This window comes from Schistocerca piceifrons, chromosome X (assembly GCF_021461385.2).
Source record: "Schistocerca piceifrons isolate TAMUIC-IGC-003096 chromosome X, iqSchPice1.1, whole genome shotgun sequence".
Classification (NCBI taxonomy): domain Eukaryota; kingdom Metazoa; phylum Arthropoda; class Insecta; order Orthoptera; family Acrididae; genus Schistocerca; species Schistocerca piceifrons.
Window position 1 is genome coordinate 446,037,079 of NC_060149.1, and position 21,279 is coordinate 446,058,357.

The 21,279-nt window shown below is 42.6% G+C and overlaps 1 pseudogene; it reads right to left on the reverse strand.

Moving 5' to 3' along the window:
• Positions 1–20,460: 20,460 nt before the first annotated feature.
• Positions 20,461–20,578, reverse strand: LOC124723340 (annotated as a pseudogene).
• Positions 20,579–21,279: the final 701 nt, after the last annotated feature.

The following is a 21,279-nucleotide window of genomic DNA, read 5'->3' on the forward strand; positions in this document are numbered from 1 at the left end:
AAGTTTTGTAAGCTCCTCTCTGGAGCGCAGACTTGTGTAAGTCCTTGCTTAGTTATGGATAAGAAGAAATTCATTTGCATTTTTCTGGTGCCAAACATATTGGCAGGAATCACAGAAGTGTGCGGCCCGCCGGCACGCAGGTAATCAGACAGTTCTGCATGACCTTGTTGCGATTGTGACTGACACCTCGCCCCACGACTCACCGTGCATTTGTACACTGCCAGGTCTCCGTCGACAATCTGCAGGTGCCGCTGAATATCTGCGACGCTCCGGTTCTCCGTCAGAAGAATCTCAATGACAACTCTCTGCTTGGAACGCACTTCCGTTACAGACACCATTTTGAAGGCTACGTATAGCGCCACAACCTATCGGAAATTCATGGAACTATAGGGACTGAAGCGGGTATATTTCACGATGTCCCACAACAAATACCGCGTTTTTTCAACCGAAATTGGCTGAGAAAAAAACTGTGTTCCATTACTTATTGGACGCCCCTCGTACTATATAGATGCTTGATTCAAAGTATGCGTTAGACGTTAGAGGCTGGACTATTCGAAGAAGATGATGTTCACACATTCGTTCCACAAGCTGTAACCTTCTGCTTTTACCCATCAGAAAATTTAATTTTACTATTTTACCTCTCAATTTCCCCCCCCCCCTTTTCCCCGTTGGGAACCACTAGACTAGGCGAATATCGGGCTGGTACCAAGGCCCTGCTTCAGTCACACAACTTGTAAAAATTTCGAAAACATCCTTTCGAAAGCAGCAAGATGGAGTACACAAATTCCGTCCTGGGGCGCGGGGGGGGGGGGGGGGGCGAGGGGGAGGCGAGGGGGGGCGGGGGAGGGCGTCTAAACATGGCGACATCAACTTCGTCCAGCCATCCTCTACCGTTAAATTTGCCAAGTCTAGATTAGTATGCCGACCACGTGAAGATAGGGGATAAGGGTGGAAACTAAAAACGACAGAAAACCTAAATCTGGATCGCAGGATGGGAATATGAATCATCGGCCTCCCGAATACGGAGTTCAGTACCTTACAACACCGAGCCAGGTGGCGCAGTGGTTAGACACTGGACTCGCATTCGGGAGGACGACGGTTCAATCCCGCGTCCGGCCATCCTGATTTAGGTTTTCCGTGATTTCCCTAAATCGCTCCAGGCAAATGCCGGGATGGTTCCTTTCAAAGGGCACGGCCGACTTCCTTCCCCATCCTTCCCCAATCTGATGAGACCGATGACCTCGCTGTCTGGTCTCCTTCCCCCAACAAACCAACCAACCAACCAACCTTACAACAGCAGCAAATCACTGGGTGCGAAATGGCGCCAGTGCCTTGTCTACTGCGTCAGGTCGTTCGGTGAATGTGGTAAGACATTTTGTCCACACAATGCATCTGTCTTTAGAATTACCTTCAGGAGCTTGCTTGTATGTCCTACGAGGGGAACGGGTAGGTGATTGCTACAGAGGATGTGAAGTACATATGACCCTAATATTATTAACAAAGACAGCAAAGTAAATACTGAATTAGTTCCACAATAATAATCGAGTTTTTTCTTATCAGATCCAAAATTTCTACAGGCATTCTCGTAGACTAACTCAAATGCTAAAAGCTATAAGCTGCTACAAAATAACTATTTTTCCCTGTCTTCCTTTTATTGATGTGGTATTCAACCCGAAGAACGATTTTATTCAGCTCCTCATGCTGCTCTATGTTGTATAAGCTACAGTGTATTTGCTTAACTACTGCAACATGCCAAGTTGAGTGCCCTTTTAGCCGAGAGAACTACAAGCTTGCAGTTATGGGCCGGTGGTCTAGGGGTAGCGTCTTTGGTTCATAATCAAAACGACTTCGGTCCCGGGTTCGATCCCCGCCACTGCCTAAATTTTGATAAATAATCAGCATTGGCGGCCGAAGACTTCTGGCATAAGAAGTCAGCCTCATTCTGCCAACAGCCTTGTCAAAGAGGGCGGAGGAGCGGATAGAGATTCAGGGCACTCTCTTGTGCTTCCCCTAAAGGCGGAAGAATCAGCAATGATCAACGACATGAGGATGCAGAAGGCAATGGAAACCACTGCATTAAAGACACGTAACGTGTATCCACAGGACATGTGGCCTGTAATTGAAGAAGTGTCATGATGATCTCTCCATTGGCAAAAGATTCCGCAATAGTCCCCCATTCGGATCTCCGGGAGGGGACTGCCAAGGGGGAGGTTACCATGAGAAAAAGATTGAATAATCAACGAAAGGATAACGTTCTATGAGTCGGGGCGTGGAATGTCAGAAGCTTGAACGTGGTAGGGAAACTAGAAAATCTGAAAAGGGAAATGCAAAGGCTCAATCTAGATATAGTAGGAGTCAGTGAAGTGGAGTGGAAGGAAGACAAGGATTTCTGGTCAGATGAGTATCGGGTAATATCAACAGCAGCAGAAAATGGTATAACAGGTGTAGGATTCGTTATGAATAGGAAGGTAGGGCAGAGGGTGTGTTACTGTGAACAGTTCAGTGACCGGGTTGTTTTAATCAGAATCGACAGCAGACCAACACCGACAACGATAGTTCAGGAATACATGCCGACGTCGCAAGCTGAAGATGAACAGATAGGAAAGTGTATGAGGATATTGAAAGGGTAATGCAGTATGTAAAGGGGGACGAAAATCTAATAGTCATGGGCGACTGGAATGCAGTTGTAGGGGAAGGAGTAGAAGAAAAGGTTACAGGAGAATATGGGCTTGGGACAAGGAATGAAAGAGGAGAAAGACTAATTGAGTTCTGTAACAAGTTTCAGCTAGTAATAGCGAATACCCTGTTCAAGAATCACAAGAGAAGGAGGTATACTTGGAAAAGGCCAGGAGATACGGGAAGATTTCAATTAGATTACATCATGGTCAGACAGAGATTCCGAAATCAGATACTGGATTGTAAGGCGTACCCAGGAGCAGATATAGACTCAGATCACAATATAGTAGCGATGAAGAGTAGGCTGATGTTCAAGACATTAGTCAGGAAGAATCAATACGCAAAGAAGTGGGATACGGAAGTACTAAGGAATGACGAGGTACGTTTGAAGTTCTCTAACGCTATAGATACAGCAATAAGGAATAGCGCAGTAGGCAGTACAGTTGAAGAGGAATGGACATCTCTAAAAAGGGCCATCACAGAAGTTGGGAAGGAAAACATAGGTACAAAGAAGGTAGCTGCGAAGAAACCATGGGTAACAGAAGAAATACTTCAGTTGATCGATGAAAGGAGGAAGTACAAACGTGTTCCGGGAAAATCAGGAATACAGAAATACAAGTCGCTGAGGGATGAAATAAATAGGAAGCGCAGGGAATCTAAGACGAAATGGCTGCAGGAAAAATGTGAAGACATCGAAAAAGATATGATTGTCGGAAGGACAGACTCAGCATACAGGAAAGTCAAAACAACCTTTGGTCACATTAAAAGCAACGGTGGTAACATTAAGAGTGCAACGGGAATTCCACTGTTAAATGCAGAGGAGAGAGCAGATAGGTGGAAAGAATACATTGAAAGCCTCTATGAGGGTGAAGATTTGTCTGATGTGATAGAAGAAGAAACAGGAGTCGATTTAGAAGAGATAGGAGATGCAGTATTAGAATCGGAATTTAAAAGAGCTTTGGAGGACTTACGGTCAAATAAGGCAGAAGGGATAGATAACATTCCATCAGAGTTTCTAAAATCATTGGGGGAAGTGGCAACAAAACAACTATTCACGTTGGTGTGTAGAATATATGAGTCTGGCGATATACCATCTGACTTTCGGAAAAGCATCATCCACACAATTCCGAAGACGGCAAGAGCTGACAAGTGCGAGAATTATCGCACAATCAGCTTAACAGCTCATGCATCGAAGCTGCTTACAAGAATAATATACAGAAGAATGGAAAAGAAAATTGAGAATGCGCTAGGTGACGATCAGTTTGGCTTTAGGAAAAGTGAAGGGACGAGAGAGGCAATTCTGACGTTACGGCTAATAATGGAAGCAAGGCTAAAGAAAAATCAAGACACTTTCATAGGATTTGTCGACCTGGAAAAAGCGTTCGACAATATAAAATGGTGCAAGCTGTTCGAGATTCTGAAAAAAGTAGGGTAAGCTATAGGGAGAGACGGGTCATATACAATATATACAACAACCAAGAGGGAATAATAAGAGTGGACGATCAAGAACGAAGTGCTCGTATTAAGAAGGGTGTAAGACAATGCTGTAGCCTTTCGCCCCTACTCTTCAATCTGTACATCGAGGAAGCAATGATGGAAATAAAAGAAAGGTTCAGGATTGGAATTAAAATACAAGGTGGAAGGATATCAATGATACGATTCGCTGATGACATTGCTATCCTGAGTGAAAGTGAAGAAAAATTAAATGATCTGCTGAACGGAATGAACAGTCTAATGTGTGCACATTATGGTTTGAGAGTAAATCGGAGAAAGACGAACGTAATGAGAAGTAGTAGAAATGAGAACAGCGAGAAACTTAACATCAGGATTGATGGTCACGAAGTCAATGAAGTTAAGGAATTCTGCTACCTAGGCAGTAAAATAACCAATGACGGACGGAGCAAGGAGGACATCAAAAGCGGACTTGCTATGGCAAAAAAGGCATTTCTGGCCAAGAGAAGTCTACTAATATCAAATACCGGCCTTAATTTGAGGAAGAAATTTCTGAGGATGTACGTCTGGAGTACAGCATTGTATGGTAGTGAAATATGGACTGTGGGAAAACCGGAACAGAAGAGAATCGAAGCATTTGAGATGTGGTGCTATAGACGAATGTTGAAAATTAGGTGGACTGATAAGGTAAGGAATGAGGAGGTTCTACGCAGAATCGGAGAGGAAAGGAATATGTGGAAAACACTGATAACGAGAAGGGACAGGATGATAGGACATCTGGTAAGACACGAGGGAATGACTTTCATGGTACTAGAGGGAGCTGTAGAGGGCAAAAACTGTAGAGGAAGACAGAGATTGAAATACGTCAAGCCCGCATCTCGTGGTCGTGCGGTAGCGTTCTCGCTTCCCACGCCCGGGTTCCCGGGTTCGATTCCCTGTGGGGTCAGGGATTTTCTCTGCCTCGTGATGGCTGGGTGTTGTGTGCTGTCCTTAGGTTAGTTAGGTTTAAGTAGTTCTAAGTTCTAGGGTACTGATGACCATAGTGCTCAGAGCCATTTGAACCATTATTTTTGAATACGTCAAGCAAATAACTGAGGACGTAGGTTGCAAGTGCTTCTCTGAAGTGAAGAGGTTAGCACAGGAAAGGAATTCGTGGCGGGCCGCATCAAACCAGTCAGTAGACTGATGACCAAAAAAAAAAAAAAAGTCATGGGCTGTGCGGCTGGTCGCGGCGGAGGTTCGAGTCCTCCCTCGGGCATGGGTGTGTGTGTGTTTGTCCTTAGGATAATTTAGGTTAAATAGTGTGTACGCTTAGGGACTTATGACCTTAGCAGTTAAGTCCCATAAGATTTCACACACATTTGAACATTTTTTTTAATCGGCTTACCATACACAAGCAATGGTCTCCACCTACCATTTTTACCCTCCACTCCAAAAATGACCATCCGTTGCCGCCTCAGGATATGTTCTATCAATCAGTCCCTTCTTTTAATCAAGTTGTGCCAAAAATTTATTTTATCCTCTTTTCGATCAGTGCTTTCTCGTCAGTTATACGAGCTACACAGCTAATATTAAACATTCTCTAATAGCATAACATTTCTAAAGCTTTTATTCTCTTATTGTCTGAACTGTTCAATCTCCATGTTACATTTTCTTTCAAGGCTACAGCCCATATAAACAAGGACCTCGGCTGAAAACACTGACTAGGGACATTCGATGAGAAGTCATCGAGACAAGGGTATCGTCAGGAGTGTCCTAGAGATGGCTTATACGACCACTATTATTCTCTATATACAATATGTGATCAAAACTATCTGGACATCTCTAAAACATACGTTTCTCATACTAGGTGCATTGTGCTGCCACCTACTGTCAGGTACACCATATCAGCGACCTCAGTTGTCATTAGATATCGTGAGAGAGCAGAATGGGGCGCTCCACGGAACTCACGAACTTCGAACGTGGTCAGGTGATTGGGTGTCACTTGTGTCATACGTCTGTACGCGAGGTTTCCCCTCTCCTAAACATCGCTAGGTCCACTGTTTCCGATGTGATAGCGAAGTGGAAACATGAAGGGACACGTACAGCACAAAAGGGTACAGGCCGACCGTGTCTGTTGACTGACACAGACTGCCGACAACTGAAGATGATCGTAATGTGTAATAGGCAGACATCTACCCAGACCATCACACAGGAGTTCCATGCTGCATCAGGATCCACTGCAAGTACTATGACAGTTAGGCGGGAGGTGAGAAAACTTGGATTTAATGGTCGAGCGGCTTCTCATAAGCCACACATCACGCTGGTAAATGCCAAACGACTCGTCGTTTGGTGTAAGGAGCTTAAACATTTGACGATTGAACAGTGGAAAAAATTTGCGTGGAGTAACGAATCCCGTTACACAATGTGGCGATCCGATGGCAAGGTGTAGGTATGGCGAATGCCCGTTGAATGCCATCTGCCAGCGTGATTAGTGCCAACAGTAAAATTTGGAGGTGGTGCTGTTATGATGTGGTCGTGTTTTTCATGGAGGGGGCTTGCACCCCTTGTTGTTTTGCTTGGCACTATCACAGCACAGACCTACATTTATGTTTTAAGCATCTTCTTGCTTCCAATTGTCGAAGAGCAATTCGGGGATGGCGATTGCATCTTTCAACACGATCGAGAACTTGTTCATAATGCACGGCCTGTGGCGGAGTGGTTACACGACAATAACATCCCTGTAATGGGCTGGCCTGCACAGAGTCCTGACCTGAATCCTATAGAACACCTTTGGGATGTTTTGTAACCTCGACTTCGTGCCAGGCCTCACCGACCGACATCGATACCTCTCCTCAGTGCCACACTCCGTGAAAAATGGGCTGCCATTCGCCAAGAAACCTTCCAGAACCTGACTGAACGTATGCCTGCGAGAGTTGAAGCCTGTATCAAGGCTAAGGGTGGGTCAACACCATATTGAATTCCAGCATTACCGATGGAGGGCGTCACGAACTTGCAAGTCATTTTCAGCCAGGTGTCCGAATACTTTTGATCACATAGTGTACATAAATGATATGACGGACACCCTGTGCAACAATCTGCTGCTGTTTGCTAATAATAAAATGTCGTGTGACTAGGGCCTCCCGTCGGGTAGACCGTTCGCCGGGTGCAAGTCTTTCGATGTGACGCCACTTCGGCGACTTGCACGTCGATGGGGATGAAATGATGATGATTAGGACAACACAACACCCAGTCCCTGAGCGGAGAAAATCTCCGACCCAGTCGTGAATCGAACCCGGGCCCTTAGGATTGACATTCTGTCGTGCTGACCACTCAGCTACCGGGGGCGGACTGTTTGCTGATGATGCTGTTATGATGGGAGGATTCAAATGGTTCAAATGGCTCTGAGCACTATGGGAGTTAACATTGAGGTCATCAGTCCCCTACACTTAGAACTACTTAAACCTAACTAACCTAAGGACATCACACGCATCCATGCCCCAGACAGGATTCGAACTTGCGACCGTAGCGGTCGCGCGGTTCCAGACTGTAGGGCCTAGAACCGCTCGGCCACACCGGACAGCGCAGGGGAGGATGTCATCGGTGAGTGACCGCAGGAGGATACAAGATGACTTACAAGGGAAACTTCCCATCGCACTCCTGTCAGATTTAATGGTAAGATGGCACAGCAGATAGCCCGTCATAAACTGAACACAGATCGAGCATGAAAACAGGAAGAAGGTGTACTGAACTGTGAAAAAAGAAGCATTTTAGAAACAGTGAACGGTCCAAGTTCAAGATGTGCAACATTGAGCATATTGCAAGAATCATGGCGACGTGGTTGTACGGTCGCGGTGTTGGACTTCAAAACGACCCTCGTCTCTTCCACTACTGGTTGGTTTCCTTCTGTTGTCGGTTATATAAATGTTAATTTTAAAAAATGTATGAAAAAATTTTAAAAAGTAAAATAAAAAAGGAGAGTAAATGAAGAAACCATTGATATTCGTTGTACTTCTAGTCCACGTTCCCAACGCTTTCCTTGGTTCTTGGGGAGTGGAAACGGGATATGATGGACCTAGGGTTGCGGCCCCTGCCCATTTTTCCCCCTCCTCCGCTTGGGCTCCAGGAATGTTCATAAAAAAAAAGAAAAATGGTAGGTTCATGTTCAAATCTCCCACGTGCCCCATTTTTTCACAAAATTATGAGCTTTCCGTCCGGTTATGGACGTGTTTTTTCTCCTTCTGTACTCTTGGCAGTTGTCACCTATACATTGGTTACAGAATATGAGTCATGTGGTATGAACATATTACCGCCGCAAATAAATTTGATGAATAGAGAAAGCACGCGATATGCCTCATCGACCTCCCACAGAACTAAAAACAACAAATAAACCGGTGTGAACTATGTTACAACAAAGGAATTCAAGAGTCAAACCTTCCAAAGCGGAGCCGGCCGAAGTGGCCGTGCGGTTAAAGGCGCTGCAGTCTGGAACCGCAAACCGCTACGGTCGCAGGTTCGAATCCTGCCTCGGGCATGGATGTTTGTGATGTCTTTAGGTTAGTTAGGTTTAACTAGTTCTAAGTTCTAGGGGACTAATGACCTCAGCAGTTGAGTCCCATAGTGCTCAGAGCCATTTGAACCTTCCAAAGCGGAGCGTGAGAGTCATAAAAAAATGGTTCAAATGGTTCTGAGCACTATGCTACTTAACTTCTTAGGTCATCAGTCGCCTAGAACTTAGAACTAATTAAACCTAACTAACCTAACGGCATCACACACATCCATGCCCGAGGCAGGATTCGAACCTGCGACCGTAGCGGTCGCTCGGTTCCAAACTGTAGCGCTTAGAACCGCACGGCCACACCGGCCGGCGAGAGTCGTAACGTGTGGTACTTGTGTAGAACAAATACGCGGTACGTACATCTGGAGGTCCCATCCTTACACCTCGCTGCTGCTAACGGACTTTACACCGCGACGAAGACACAAATTTGAATACAGCGAACGGACACGTCAGTGGCCGGATGGACATTTTATAATCTTGAGGGAAAAAAAAGTAAGACACAAGGGAGATTTGAACAGGGGTCTCCCTTTTCGCAGCGCCATATCTTCACCACACAACCACGGTGCCGTGATTACAGAAATACGCTCGATGCTGCACATCTTGAGCTTGGACCGTTCACTGTTTCGATTTCTTCCTCTTTTTTTGGGTAATTTGTGGTAAGTTCCTATGGCATCAAACTGCTGAGGTAATCGGTCCCTGGGCTTACACACTACTTAGTCTAACTTAAATTAACTTACACTAGGGTCCACACACACACCCATGTCCGAGGGAGGACTCGAACCTCCTACGCCGGGGGGATAAGCGTGAAACGGCTACCCCGCGCGGCTTTTGCTTCTTTTTTCACAGTTCGGGACATCATCTTCCTGTCTTCATGCTTGATCTGCGTTCCATTTTTGACGGGCTATCCACTGGACCATCCTACGACTAAATCGAGAGGTATCTTGAATGGTAACTTGCTCTAAATGTAGAAAAATTTAAATTAATGCAGATAAGTAGGAAAAACAACCCCGTAATTTTCGAATAAAGCGCTAGTAGCGTTATGCTGGACACGGCGTAATGTTGCAAAGCGATGTGAAATGGAATGATTATGTAATGACTGTACGAGGGAAGTCGAATGGAAGACTTCGTTTTATTGGGAGAATTTTAGAAGAATGTGGTTTATCTGTAAAGGAGAACATGTACACAATTTTAGTGCGACCTACTCTTGAGTACTGCTCGAGTGTTTGAGATCCCACCAGGTCGAATTTAAGGAAGATCTCGAAGCAGTTCAGAGATAAGCCGCTAGATTTGTTACAGATAGGTTCGAATAAGACCCAAGTATTGCGAAAATGTTTCAGGAAGTCAAAAGGGAATCCCTGGAGCGAAGGCGACGTTCGTTTCGAGGAACTCATTGAGCAAATTGAGAGAACCAGCATTTGAAGCTGACTGCAGAACAATTCTACTGCCACCAGCATACATTTCGCCTAAGGACTACGAAGATAAGATAAAAGAACTTAGAGCTCGTACAGAGGCATATAGACAGTCGTTTTTCCTTCTCTCTACTTGCGAGTGGAACAAGAAAAAATATGACTAGTAATGGTAGAATGTACCTTCCACTACGCACCATACGGTGGCTTGCGGAGTATGCATGTAGATGTAGATGTGCTTTTATTCAAAATGTTAATAGTTCCACGACAAACCGAGAAATGACAGTCTCTGATCTCAGTCTCTCACTAATGGCAACTTTTTCAGGGTGTTTGCATGTAAACGGCGGTAAAAGCCAAAAACATAGCTGCTATTAATAGGAACGTGCGCGGTTTTCGAACCAGAAGAGTACTTTTCCGGGACGATTTGCTCAATCCGATGATGATGAGGATAATTATAGCTCAGATGAAGATCCTGAACATGCACCTGAAAGCAAATGCGATTCAGAATTTGTTTCTAATCAGGTAACTGTGAATAATTATTTAAGCAGGCAAAGACTGTTACTTTGTGTCCCGCAATGTTATTTACGTGCATCTACGTGACAGTGTGATGGGAGATATGTTAGGGGTCATTCTTAATATCATAGGTTACTTTTTGAGATTGTTGTGCTTTCATTCAAAAACGACGTAATGCAAATCTTAGTATTCGGATCTTTTAAATTTCTATTTTCAGGAGGTTTCTCGGTAATGTTTCGTTAACTCTCCAAGCAAGTCAACAGTTGTAATCAATGGTAACTCAAGTGCACTCAGTTACCAAGTAAACAATGTTAAGTCCCGATTAACGTATTTTAAGTGAAAAATTTTCGACAGATTTTACAATTGTAAAAATATGTTGTTACTCTAAAAATGTTTGAAAACAATGTCTCATCTGACTAAAAAATCAGAATGGATATACTTGAAATACACTGATGCAAAACTTGAGGACGAAGTATGTTTCGCATGATGTGTCTCGGCCAAATAACATAGTTCGATGAAACTTAGACCATATATAGAGAACTGCTGCAGTACGTTCACAAGGTAACTGAAATAAATACGCAGTGAGAGTGACACAAATGACACTTTTATTTAAAGACAATAATTACAGTGAATTTACCGCGATTGTTGGTGGTCCCCTGGTCATTGGAGTGACATGGTTCTTAATAGGGCATGCGAACGGCAGTACATGTTCTGCAACATGTTTCCATGCTGAACACAAGATTGGTAAGAAGTTCTTGTACTACAGCGTTCCATTCCTACACCACTGCGGTTGAAAACTGCTGTATGAAACTTCCTGGCAGATTAATACTGTGTGCAGGACCGAGACTCGAACACGAGACCTTTGCCTTTCGCGGGAAAGTGCTCTACCAACTGAGGTACCCAAGCACGAGTCACGCCCCCTCCTCACAGCTTTAATTCCGCCAGTACCTCGTCTCCTACAGTTTTAATCTGCCAGGAAGTTTCAAATCAGCGCACACTTCGCTGTAGAGTGAAAATTTCATTCTACAGCTGCTGCATGGTCGTTGGTACATGTGGACGTGCTGCAGTACCTCTTCCAGAGCATTCCATACGTGCTCAATGGGATTTAAGTCCGGGGAACGGGCAGTCCAGTCCATTCGTCGAACATCCTTTCGTTCCAAGGGCTCCTTCATCTGCTCTCTTCGATGCGGTCGCGTATTGTCATTCATAAAAATGAAGACAGGACCGAATGCACCGGTAAAAAGACGTTGATGTGGAAGGGTTACAGTGGCACAGTTTCAAAGATTTGGAGGTCAGTTCAGCGATGCAATATTATGCCTCCCCGCACCATAACACCTGGACCGCCAATACGATAATGTTCGAAAATGTTCCTGTGTGCATTACGTTTTCCAGTCTCGCCCGTTCAGCATTTTCGTACGTGACACTAAGGAAACTATATTATCATAAAATCTTAAATTTTCGATTTGACGTGAGAATATATTTGTTAATAACGACGAAGCATTATTAAAAATAGCCATGGATATGCGTTCTAATCTTAAGTGATTTTATTTTTCTTTTTTTAGGCTACAGTCTTGGGTTATGAGCGTCTATTTCGGTTCTCGTTCAGTATGAGGCGATATGGAAAATTCTGAAGTGAGGTGAGTACTCGTAACAATTATGTTCCCATAGTAACACTGGATACACCCTAAACGCGGCAGCACACAGAGGAGAGTGGGAGCTTCGCTTGGTTCCCGGCTGGCAGTTGACACGTCATACCGCCGTGGCGCCACTTACAGGAGTTCTTCGGTGCTGGCGGCCTCTTTGTACACCGCAGGAAGCGCTCTCACACAGTGTAGTCGAGCGATATACGCCAGTGCGTGCCTACTGCCGTTGTCTTCGGCGTTCACGGAAACAATTGTAGCAGCCTTTCCTAGAATACGGCGAGCTATCAGTGAACAGCGAAGAAGGTACTCCACGGAAAAAATTGTAGCAGCCTTTCCTAGAATCCGGCGAGCTATCAGTGAACAGCGATGAAGGTAAAACGTCTCGCTAGCATTCGCTGTCGAACAGCGGTGTCTTGAATAAGTAGCTGTGTTGGTCTTCCTATTCTCTTACCAGTCGGTGCTATCGCTCTGAATTTGGAACCCTCAGAGCTACTGCTGTATGAGTGTTGCTTCCGCCGACCGGTGTGGCCATGCGGTTCTAGGCGCTTCAGTCTGGAACCGTGTGACCGCTACGGTCGCAGGTTCGAATCCTGCCTCGGGCATGGATGTGTGTGATGTCCTTACGTTAGTTAGGTTTAAGTAGTTCTAAGTTCTAGGGGACTGATGACCACAGATGTTAAGTCTCATAGTGCTCAGAGCCATTTGAACCAGTGTTGCTTCCACATCAAATTCTAATTACCTACGTATATTTTAGGAAAATCGTAAGACGTTTGTGTAATACTTCCGTGATATAGGTCACTATCCGCACTCACTGGAATTTTTTAAGTGTGTTTATGACCGGGCTTACCTATTGAGAGACTTGATTCTGGAGTGAAACAATATTTTCTGTCCTGCAAAGGCTGTTACATTTTTAGGCAGCAAGTGGGGTGGAGATATTGGGTTTAATGCTGGTCATTGTAGAATATAGTGAGTGGTATGTGCAGCCCCGTATTTACATGGGCGCGGCAATAAAAAAAAGGGGGGGGGGGCAGCAGCGATGATTGCTGGAGTTCTTATTAGTGAAAGGGAAATCGTAGGTAAGATGCTGATGCGCACATCATGCAACTAACAACAGAAATTTTTATGCAGCGTGGTATTAGCTTGATGCCTTTATTATTGTTTGTGTGAATTTCCCCGTTTTATTTATGTGCTGAAGTTCAGATACAAAGTAACCGTCAATATGGACTGCGATATACGTCTGGACCGTGGGAAACGTCTCAACGGCCCAGGCTACATAAAATTATTTGAACAAAACAGGAAAAGGGAAAAAGGAAGTTTTAGAGCAAACGCCAAAGTTACACGCGTTTTCCGTTAACAAAGAACTAGATTCTGATGACTTGGAACATACAAATGATTCACAGCGCAGAGTCAATTGAGGTGGAAAGCTCGACGTTAGTGAATCTGAAAGTGATAACCGACATATGAACAATTTCACAGCAAGTGAAGCAGAGCTAGGCTCAGGGGAAGTTTTTGTCAGACTTTACAGTTGATGAAGATGCATTCTTTTGGGAAATCAGTGAAAAAGCGCGAGATTACGTAGTACGAAACAGAATTAATCAGAATAGCAACTGTGATTTTGTAAACTCAGATCGAAGTATCCTGGTAAACGAAGATTTATTTTCAAGGATTTGTTTGAAGGGAAATTGTTGGCTGGAGACATCATGCAATGCGATAATTTGATTTACAGCCAGACAGGAGTGACTTTGTTGTGTGTCTTGTAACTCCTTGAGGTTCATCTCAGTTCGGTACAAGTGGCTTTAATGGTTGGAAACACGCTAATCAATGGGTAACTGAACATGCAGATTCCAGTGCACTTCGTGATTGTGTTTTAATTTTCAGAGAAAGGAGAAATCATCTGTACAGAGTTGATAAAAAGTTTATTACTCAGTTACGAGAAGAAGCAAATCATTGGATAAATGTACTACACATGTTAGTGGATATAGTGAAAAAACTTTCTTCAAGGAGATTGACATTTCAGGAGATGAACAGTTTTTTTCCTCAAGCGATGATAATTGTATGATGTGTTTAGGGAGTATAGCTGAATTTGATCCATTCTTTGCAAATCATATAGCTAAATATGGAAACCTGAGAAAGGGAAACATCTCATATTTTTCATTTACCACTTATGAAGAAATTATAAATATTATGGGGAAGGCAATCACAGAAGAGATCCTAAAAGACAGAGTTGATGCGAATTATTTCTCCATTATTGTGGTTTCTACCCCTTTGTTTCACACTGCGATCAGTTGAGTTTTGTTATACGATATGTAAATAAAGACTGTGTACCACAAGAGTGGTTTCCAGAGTTTATAAGAAATGCTGGGCTCACAAGGAAAGAACTGACACGTGCAGTATTTAAGTTCCTCAACTCCCGTGGATTAGATATAAGCAACTGCCGTGGCCAAAGTTATGATAATGCTGCAAACATAGCGGGAATCTACCCTGCCTACAATCCCGAATCAAGTTCTTCAATAATTTGCTATTTTTCATCGTTTGCTCCACTCATTCCCTAAATTTCGCAGTATCAAGTGCAGCCCCAAGCCGTAAAATGGCTACAACATTTTTTGACCTGCTACATACAATTTACAATGTTTTTCGGCATCTACAAAACGCTGGAAAATTCTACATTTCATTTTTGAAGATGGAAACTTGAGTTAAAAGTCTCTGTCCATTACAAGATGATCACCTTGAGAAGATGCCTGCAAATGCATAAATGTTAAATGGAATGCAGCCAATAATTGTTTTTCTGAAGAGAAAAGCGATAAAGCTGTGATTAAATCAGAAGCAACAGGGATATTACAAAATCTTGACTCTGAAGTAGTGCATTCTTGCACTTGCGGGGAGTAATTTGGAACGTTTCAATGTAGTGAGTACAAGACTAGAGACAGAAAATTTGAATATCTGCAGGAGTGAAACTTTATACATAACTTCTAACTTCCATACATTTGACAAGTTTCTGAAGTCTACAAAAAGGTGAGGGAGAGAAAACTACAGACTAAAAAACAATTTGCACGAGCCAATGAGGCAAGGAAAACGTGTGAAGAGACGAAAGAAGTTTTTTGATGACCTGGACTTTGAGTCTGAAAATGAAACTGGGCTTTGCAGATCTAATGGTGACATACTGAAGGCCTGTTATTTGATTATATTGGACAAACTATCCACAAAGCTCAATAAGCGTCATGGTACCTACTAAGTGTTTCTTGAAAAGTTCTCGTTCTAGTCCAGTTTGACGAAAATGGACCCTGATGTAGTCTAGAACGCTGCAAAACAGCTGCAGCATGTTTATATAGAGGTGTCTTTTGGAATAGAATGTGTCCATCTCTTTCGACTTCTGGCTATGAGAACAGCCCTTTTTAGCCTGTCTTAAATAAAATGCTAAGAGAGAAGTATCTCTTTGAAATTTATGCAAACATCAGAGTCGCTCGTCAAATTCATTTGATCACATCAGCAACGAAATACTCTGCTGAACGATCTTTGTCGATTCCTGGAAGTGTTAAGAAATATCTCTTTGAAATTTATGCAGACATCAGAGTCGCACGTCAAATTTATTTGATCACACCAGCAACGAAATGCTCTGCTGAACGATCCTTGTCAATTCCTGGAAGTGTTTAGAACTACTTGCGTGTTTCTCAGACTCACCTGACTGTACTAGCAATAGAAAATGATCTGACTGTGAAACTGGATTTTGAGAATGTGATAAATGTATTTGCTGTTCACAAGGCAAGAAGAAATCCATTGAACTATTGACATTCTTTGTGGATATATTAATCCTTTTTTTGTTTCTGAGCTATCCTTTGTGTGTATGTGTGTGGTCAATAATGGTATATGTTTAGTGTCTCCATCCTGCATTCTGAACATGCTGCAACCAAACTTTCTACTCTGAACTCAAGATTAGTTACCAGTTACTATTTTCCTTTTTGGGTGAAAACTAATTCTTAAAATAATGCATACCTATTTCAAATAACTTGTTTACTGTTTTGCTGCGTAATGGTTTTCAGAATTGCCTAAGTTTGTTGTTGGAGTGAGGGGCGATAAAAAAACATTGGGCTTATGGGCTTAACATTACCTAAATACGAGGCTCAGTATGTTCACTTATTAAAGGTTAAGACCTGTGTTAGTACTGAACGTTTCCAGTAATAGTAGTTGAGACCCTGAGCAGTTTAGATTAATTGATGATATAGATGATTCGAACAAGAGCTGAATATGCGGGAGTGTTTCATGGAAATCCTCAGGAGACTTGAGTGGAGTTGTTACATCAAAAACTTAATACATAGCGGAAAGTGAAATTTGACACGATGGTTCAAGAAATCTGGTGAAGCGCAGAAGTGGTAGCTATGATTTAAACATGACATTCCTTACAACTCGTGTAACCGTAAAATGGCTGACGGATTTTTCATACAAAGTTTCTGATGATATTATCGCGCATATCGTAGTCATTTCATTTAAGTTATTAACAAAACATGAGTTGTTAAATGATATTTCTGTTTGTTTTTCTTTCGTCAAAGCGTTGTTGTGTAGTACTAGTTTTTAAGCGCTGCAAATCGGTATCATCTTTCAAAATGAAATATGTCGTTGAGCTTTTCTGGGAAAATGTTCATCTCCTCGTTTTGGAGAGTATGCATTACTTCTAGTATTCAGTTCACACATTGACCATCTTAACAGTAAAAAATGATAAAACAAACATGGTGGCTGAAACTATGTATTATTTCTAGCGTTACTGAACATTTCTTGAAGTATACGACGGTGGGTGTGTTTTGTCTGTATTCAAATACAGAAATCACTCCGGTCGTTCAATAAAGTTTTCTGTAATACCTGCACCGCAGGGTACATCTTTTCACGTTCCAAGACTTCATAACCCTCTTAATAAATAGTACCGTGAACAGTTTAAAATTGGGCTTTTACGTGGTATATAAAGTTCTGACATACTAAGCGTCTTCAAAGATTGTTCCAATACATATAGTATTTCAAGGCTGGGATGTTTGGCCCTCGCTTAGAAGTTCCTGTCTCGCTTTCCGTAACCATAGAGAAAATTCATGTAGTTATTATGTGGACGAATTGCGTTTAAGGTATTCTCAGCAATATTACTTAAGAGTACAATCTAGGGCTCAACTGTCATTTGAATGAATATCAAGATCGGTTTAGAAACGGAATATCCTACTTAGAATAAGTTTTCAACTTAAATCCGTAATTCGTCACAGATAAATAAATTCCAAAGACATATTTGTAACATGTATTGATTTTTTTTTTTTTAACTTTTGACTCTCTTGATATAGAAACCATAGATAAAGTAATCCATCAATTTGGAGCTAAAACTAAGTTGGCAAACCTAATCCGAGGAATCCGAACAGACACAATCTCAAAAAATTAATTTCTGGATGAGATATCTTGGCCTTTCAAAATAAATACAGGTGTCAGGCAAGGCAATGGTATATTCCACTTTTTTTCAAATGTGTTGTGGAAAAAATTATAAGAAATTGTAATGAAAAACTGAAACAATGCAAAATTGGTTCCCTCCTGCTAGGGAGAAAGAATAAAGGTGTTGCAATAAATTTCCTAACATTAGCCGATGATTTTGCCATACTTTCTGAAAGCTGTGACAGATGCAGCAGTGCAAGTCAAACTTCTGGAAGAAAGAGCCGACATGAAATGCTTCGCCTAACAGTCTCTGCAGAGAAAACAAAATTTATGACAAATATAAAAAGTATTATAAAATATTCAATAACAGATAATGGAGAAAGAGGAAGGGTAAAGACATTCATATATCTGGGAGATACTATTTTTAAAAAAAGGTTGAGATAAATCTACTTTATAGGAAACGATACAACAGATGGGATAAACGTATGGTGTAACTAAGAATACCAACAACAAAAAGCTCTTATCAAAAAAACTATTTTTTTAAAGTACACTATGTAATCGAAAGTATTCGACACCCACAAAAACATACTTTTCCCATATTAGGTGCATTGTGCTGCCACAAACTGCCATGTACTCCATATCAGCGACCTCAGCAGCCATTAGACATCGTGAGAGAGCAGAATGGGGCGCTCCACGGAACTCACGGACTTTCAAAGTGGTCAGGTGATTGGGTGTCACTTGTGTCATACGTCTGTACGCGAGATTTCCGCGGTCCTAAACATCCCTAGATCCACTGTTTCAGATGTGATAGTGAAGTGGAAACGTGAAGGGACACGCACAGCACAAAAGCGTACAGACCGACCTCGTCTGTTGACTGGCACAGAGCCGGCCGGTGTGGCCGTGCGGTTCCAGGCGCTTCAGTCTGGAACCGCGTGACCGCTGCGGTCACAGATTCGAATCCTGCCTTGGGCATGGATGTGTGTGATGTCCTTAGGTTAGTTATGTTTAAGAAGTTCTAAGTTCTAGGGAACTGATGACCACAGATGTTAAGTCCCATAGTGCTCAGAGCCATTTGAACCATTTTGAACTGACAGAGACCGCCGACAGTTGAAGAGGGTTGTAATGTGTAATAGGCAGACATCTATCAAGACCAACACACAAGAATTCCAAACTGCATGAGGATCCACTGCAAGTACTATGACAGTTAGGCGGAAGGTCTCAAAACTTGGATCTCATGGTCGAGCGGCTGCTCATAAGCCACACATCACGCCAGTAATTGCCAAACGACGCCTCGCTTGGTGTAAGGAGCGTAAACATTGGACGATTCAACAGTGGAAAAACGTTGTGTGGAGTGACGAATCACAGTACGCAATGTGGCGATCTGATTTACTGAGTAAATGTCTGAAGATGACCTTGTAAGCCGAAAACCGGCTTACAATAAAAGTAATATTGTAGAACAAAAGCAAACTGGTGTTTTTCATTTATTATAATGTTGTTCTACCAAGAACCGACGGAAGATTCTGTTAAAGAGGAGATTACTATTTTTGCGGAAATATTTACAGAAAAATGAAATAAAAACTTTAAGACATAAGCTAATAATGACAGGTACGTTATTCATTTTGTCGTTTGAACAATAAGCCTTTCGCCATTAAATGTTTTTTAATTTGCTTCTGGACATACTATTGAAGTGTCCGCTTTGTAGCCATTGTAAAGTGATTCATTATTGTTACTCGAAATTAGTTACATTGCATGTCATGTCACATGTCGAGATCACTGTATTCACGATTTGACCAAGCAGGGAACTTAATGTCACCGTTGCTTTTATATTTGCTTAGAATGCTAAGCGAAAGCATCATGAAATTTGTAAAAAAATATTCGAATGTCGTGAATTAAATAATGCAGGATCTGTATAAATTTAGAGTCGAAACAAAAGTTAAGCACTTTTACAAAAAGTGGTGAGTAATGGGGCAAGGAGCAATTTAGCTATCACGTGCCACGCCATCTTATATTCCTTGTGGTGTACGCTTGAATGCAGTGTGATAGCCTGACATCTAAAACGTCCACGGGCCACATCTCCCTCATTTGCATGTTGTCTAGGAGGAACTGTTGAGCGTAAATTCTTTCCAGTCTGCTCAGTGGTCAAGCAGTCACATAGGTATAAAATTTAGTTTTGGTGCTTGATGGTATTTATGTGGGACGCATCTGAAGCCTCCTCCCAATTAATCAACTTGAAGATCCGTTAGAAGCTCAGGCACTGCTTCAAGAGCAAACTTCGCGTCTCGCAATATTGGCATTGGTGGCTGAAGGTGCGTAGATATTAATGAATTGGTCACAGTCACATCGAACGTTCATAACTGTGCTTCTCACGGAAGGTAGTATATGCTGTCGTACAGTGGCATTCTTTTTACACATATATTACTGGAGTACGTCACATTCTTCTCGTGTGTTTACGATAGCATTATATCCTGGAGTATTTGTTACACGAACCGAAATCACCTCTTCCAGTATAACCACATTTTAAGTCTGCTTCGTAAACATTGTGCAAAATACGTAATATATCTGTCTCTGAAGATATTTTGTTTACATTTGCGGTAGCTGTTGATAAGTTTTCTTCATCCTAATAAAACAAACAAACATGGCCCGAACAGGACGTGAAGTCTCTACGGTACTAATAGGCCGCCGTGTCATCCTCAGCCCTTAGGCGTCACCAGATGCAAATACGGAGGTTCATGTGGTCAGAACACAACTCTCCCGGCCGCTGTGTTTTCGTGGCCGGTGCCGCTACGTCTCAGTCAGGTAGCTGCTCAATTGGTCTCATAAGGGCTGAGTGCACCCCACTTGCCAACAGCACTCGTCAGACCTGGACGGTACCCATCCAAGTACTAGCCAAGCACAACAGCGCTTAACTTCGGTTATCTGATGGGAACCGGTGTTACCACTGCGGAACGGCCGTTGGCTTTCGTCATCCTAATAGGCTAGAAGAAACTTGATGTATCATCTGTCTCCTCTAACAAAGAAAACTCCCCATTGCACCCCCCCCCTCCCTCATATTTAGTGGTAAAATATCCCAGTAAATAGCCCGACAAAAACTGAACACAGATCAAGCATGAAAACAGGAAGAAGGTGTACTGAACAGTGAAAAAAGAAGCGAAACAGTAACATTTAATCGTCCAAGCTCAAGGTGAGCAACATCGTGCGAATTGCAAGAATCCCGCTATCGTACTAGTGTGGTCGCGGTGATGAACTGTGAAGTGGGAGGTCCGTGTTCAAATCTCCCATACGCCTCTTTTATTTTTGCCAAATTACGGAATTTCCGTCCGATCATTGACGAGTCTGCTCTTTTCTGTAGTCTTGGCAATTGTCATAATATACATAGGCTATAGAATATGAGTCATGTGGTGAGAATGAATTACCGTCGCAAGTAAATGTGGTGAACAGTGAGAGCAGGTGAGATGCCGCATAGACCTCTCGCAGAAATGAAAACAACCAAAAAACGGGTGTGAACATTGCTACAACAAAGGAATTCAAGAGTCAAAACATCAAAGAAGGAACGCTAGAGTTATAACATGTTGTACTTGTGTAGAACAAATAGGAGGTACATACATGTGGCGGTTCCTATCCTTACACCTCGCTGCTGCAAACGGACGTTGCACCGCAC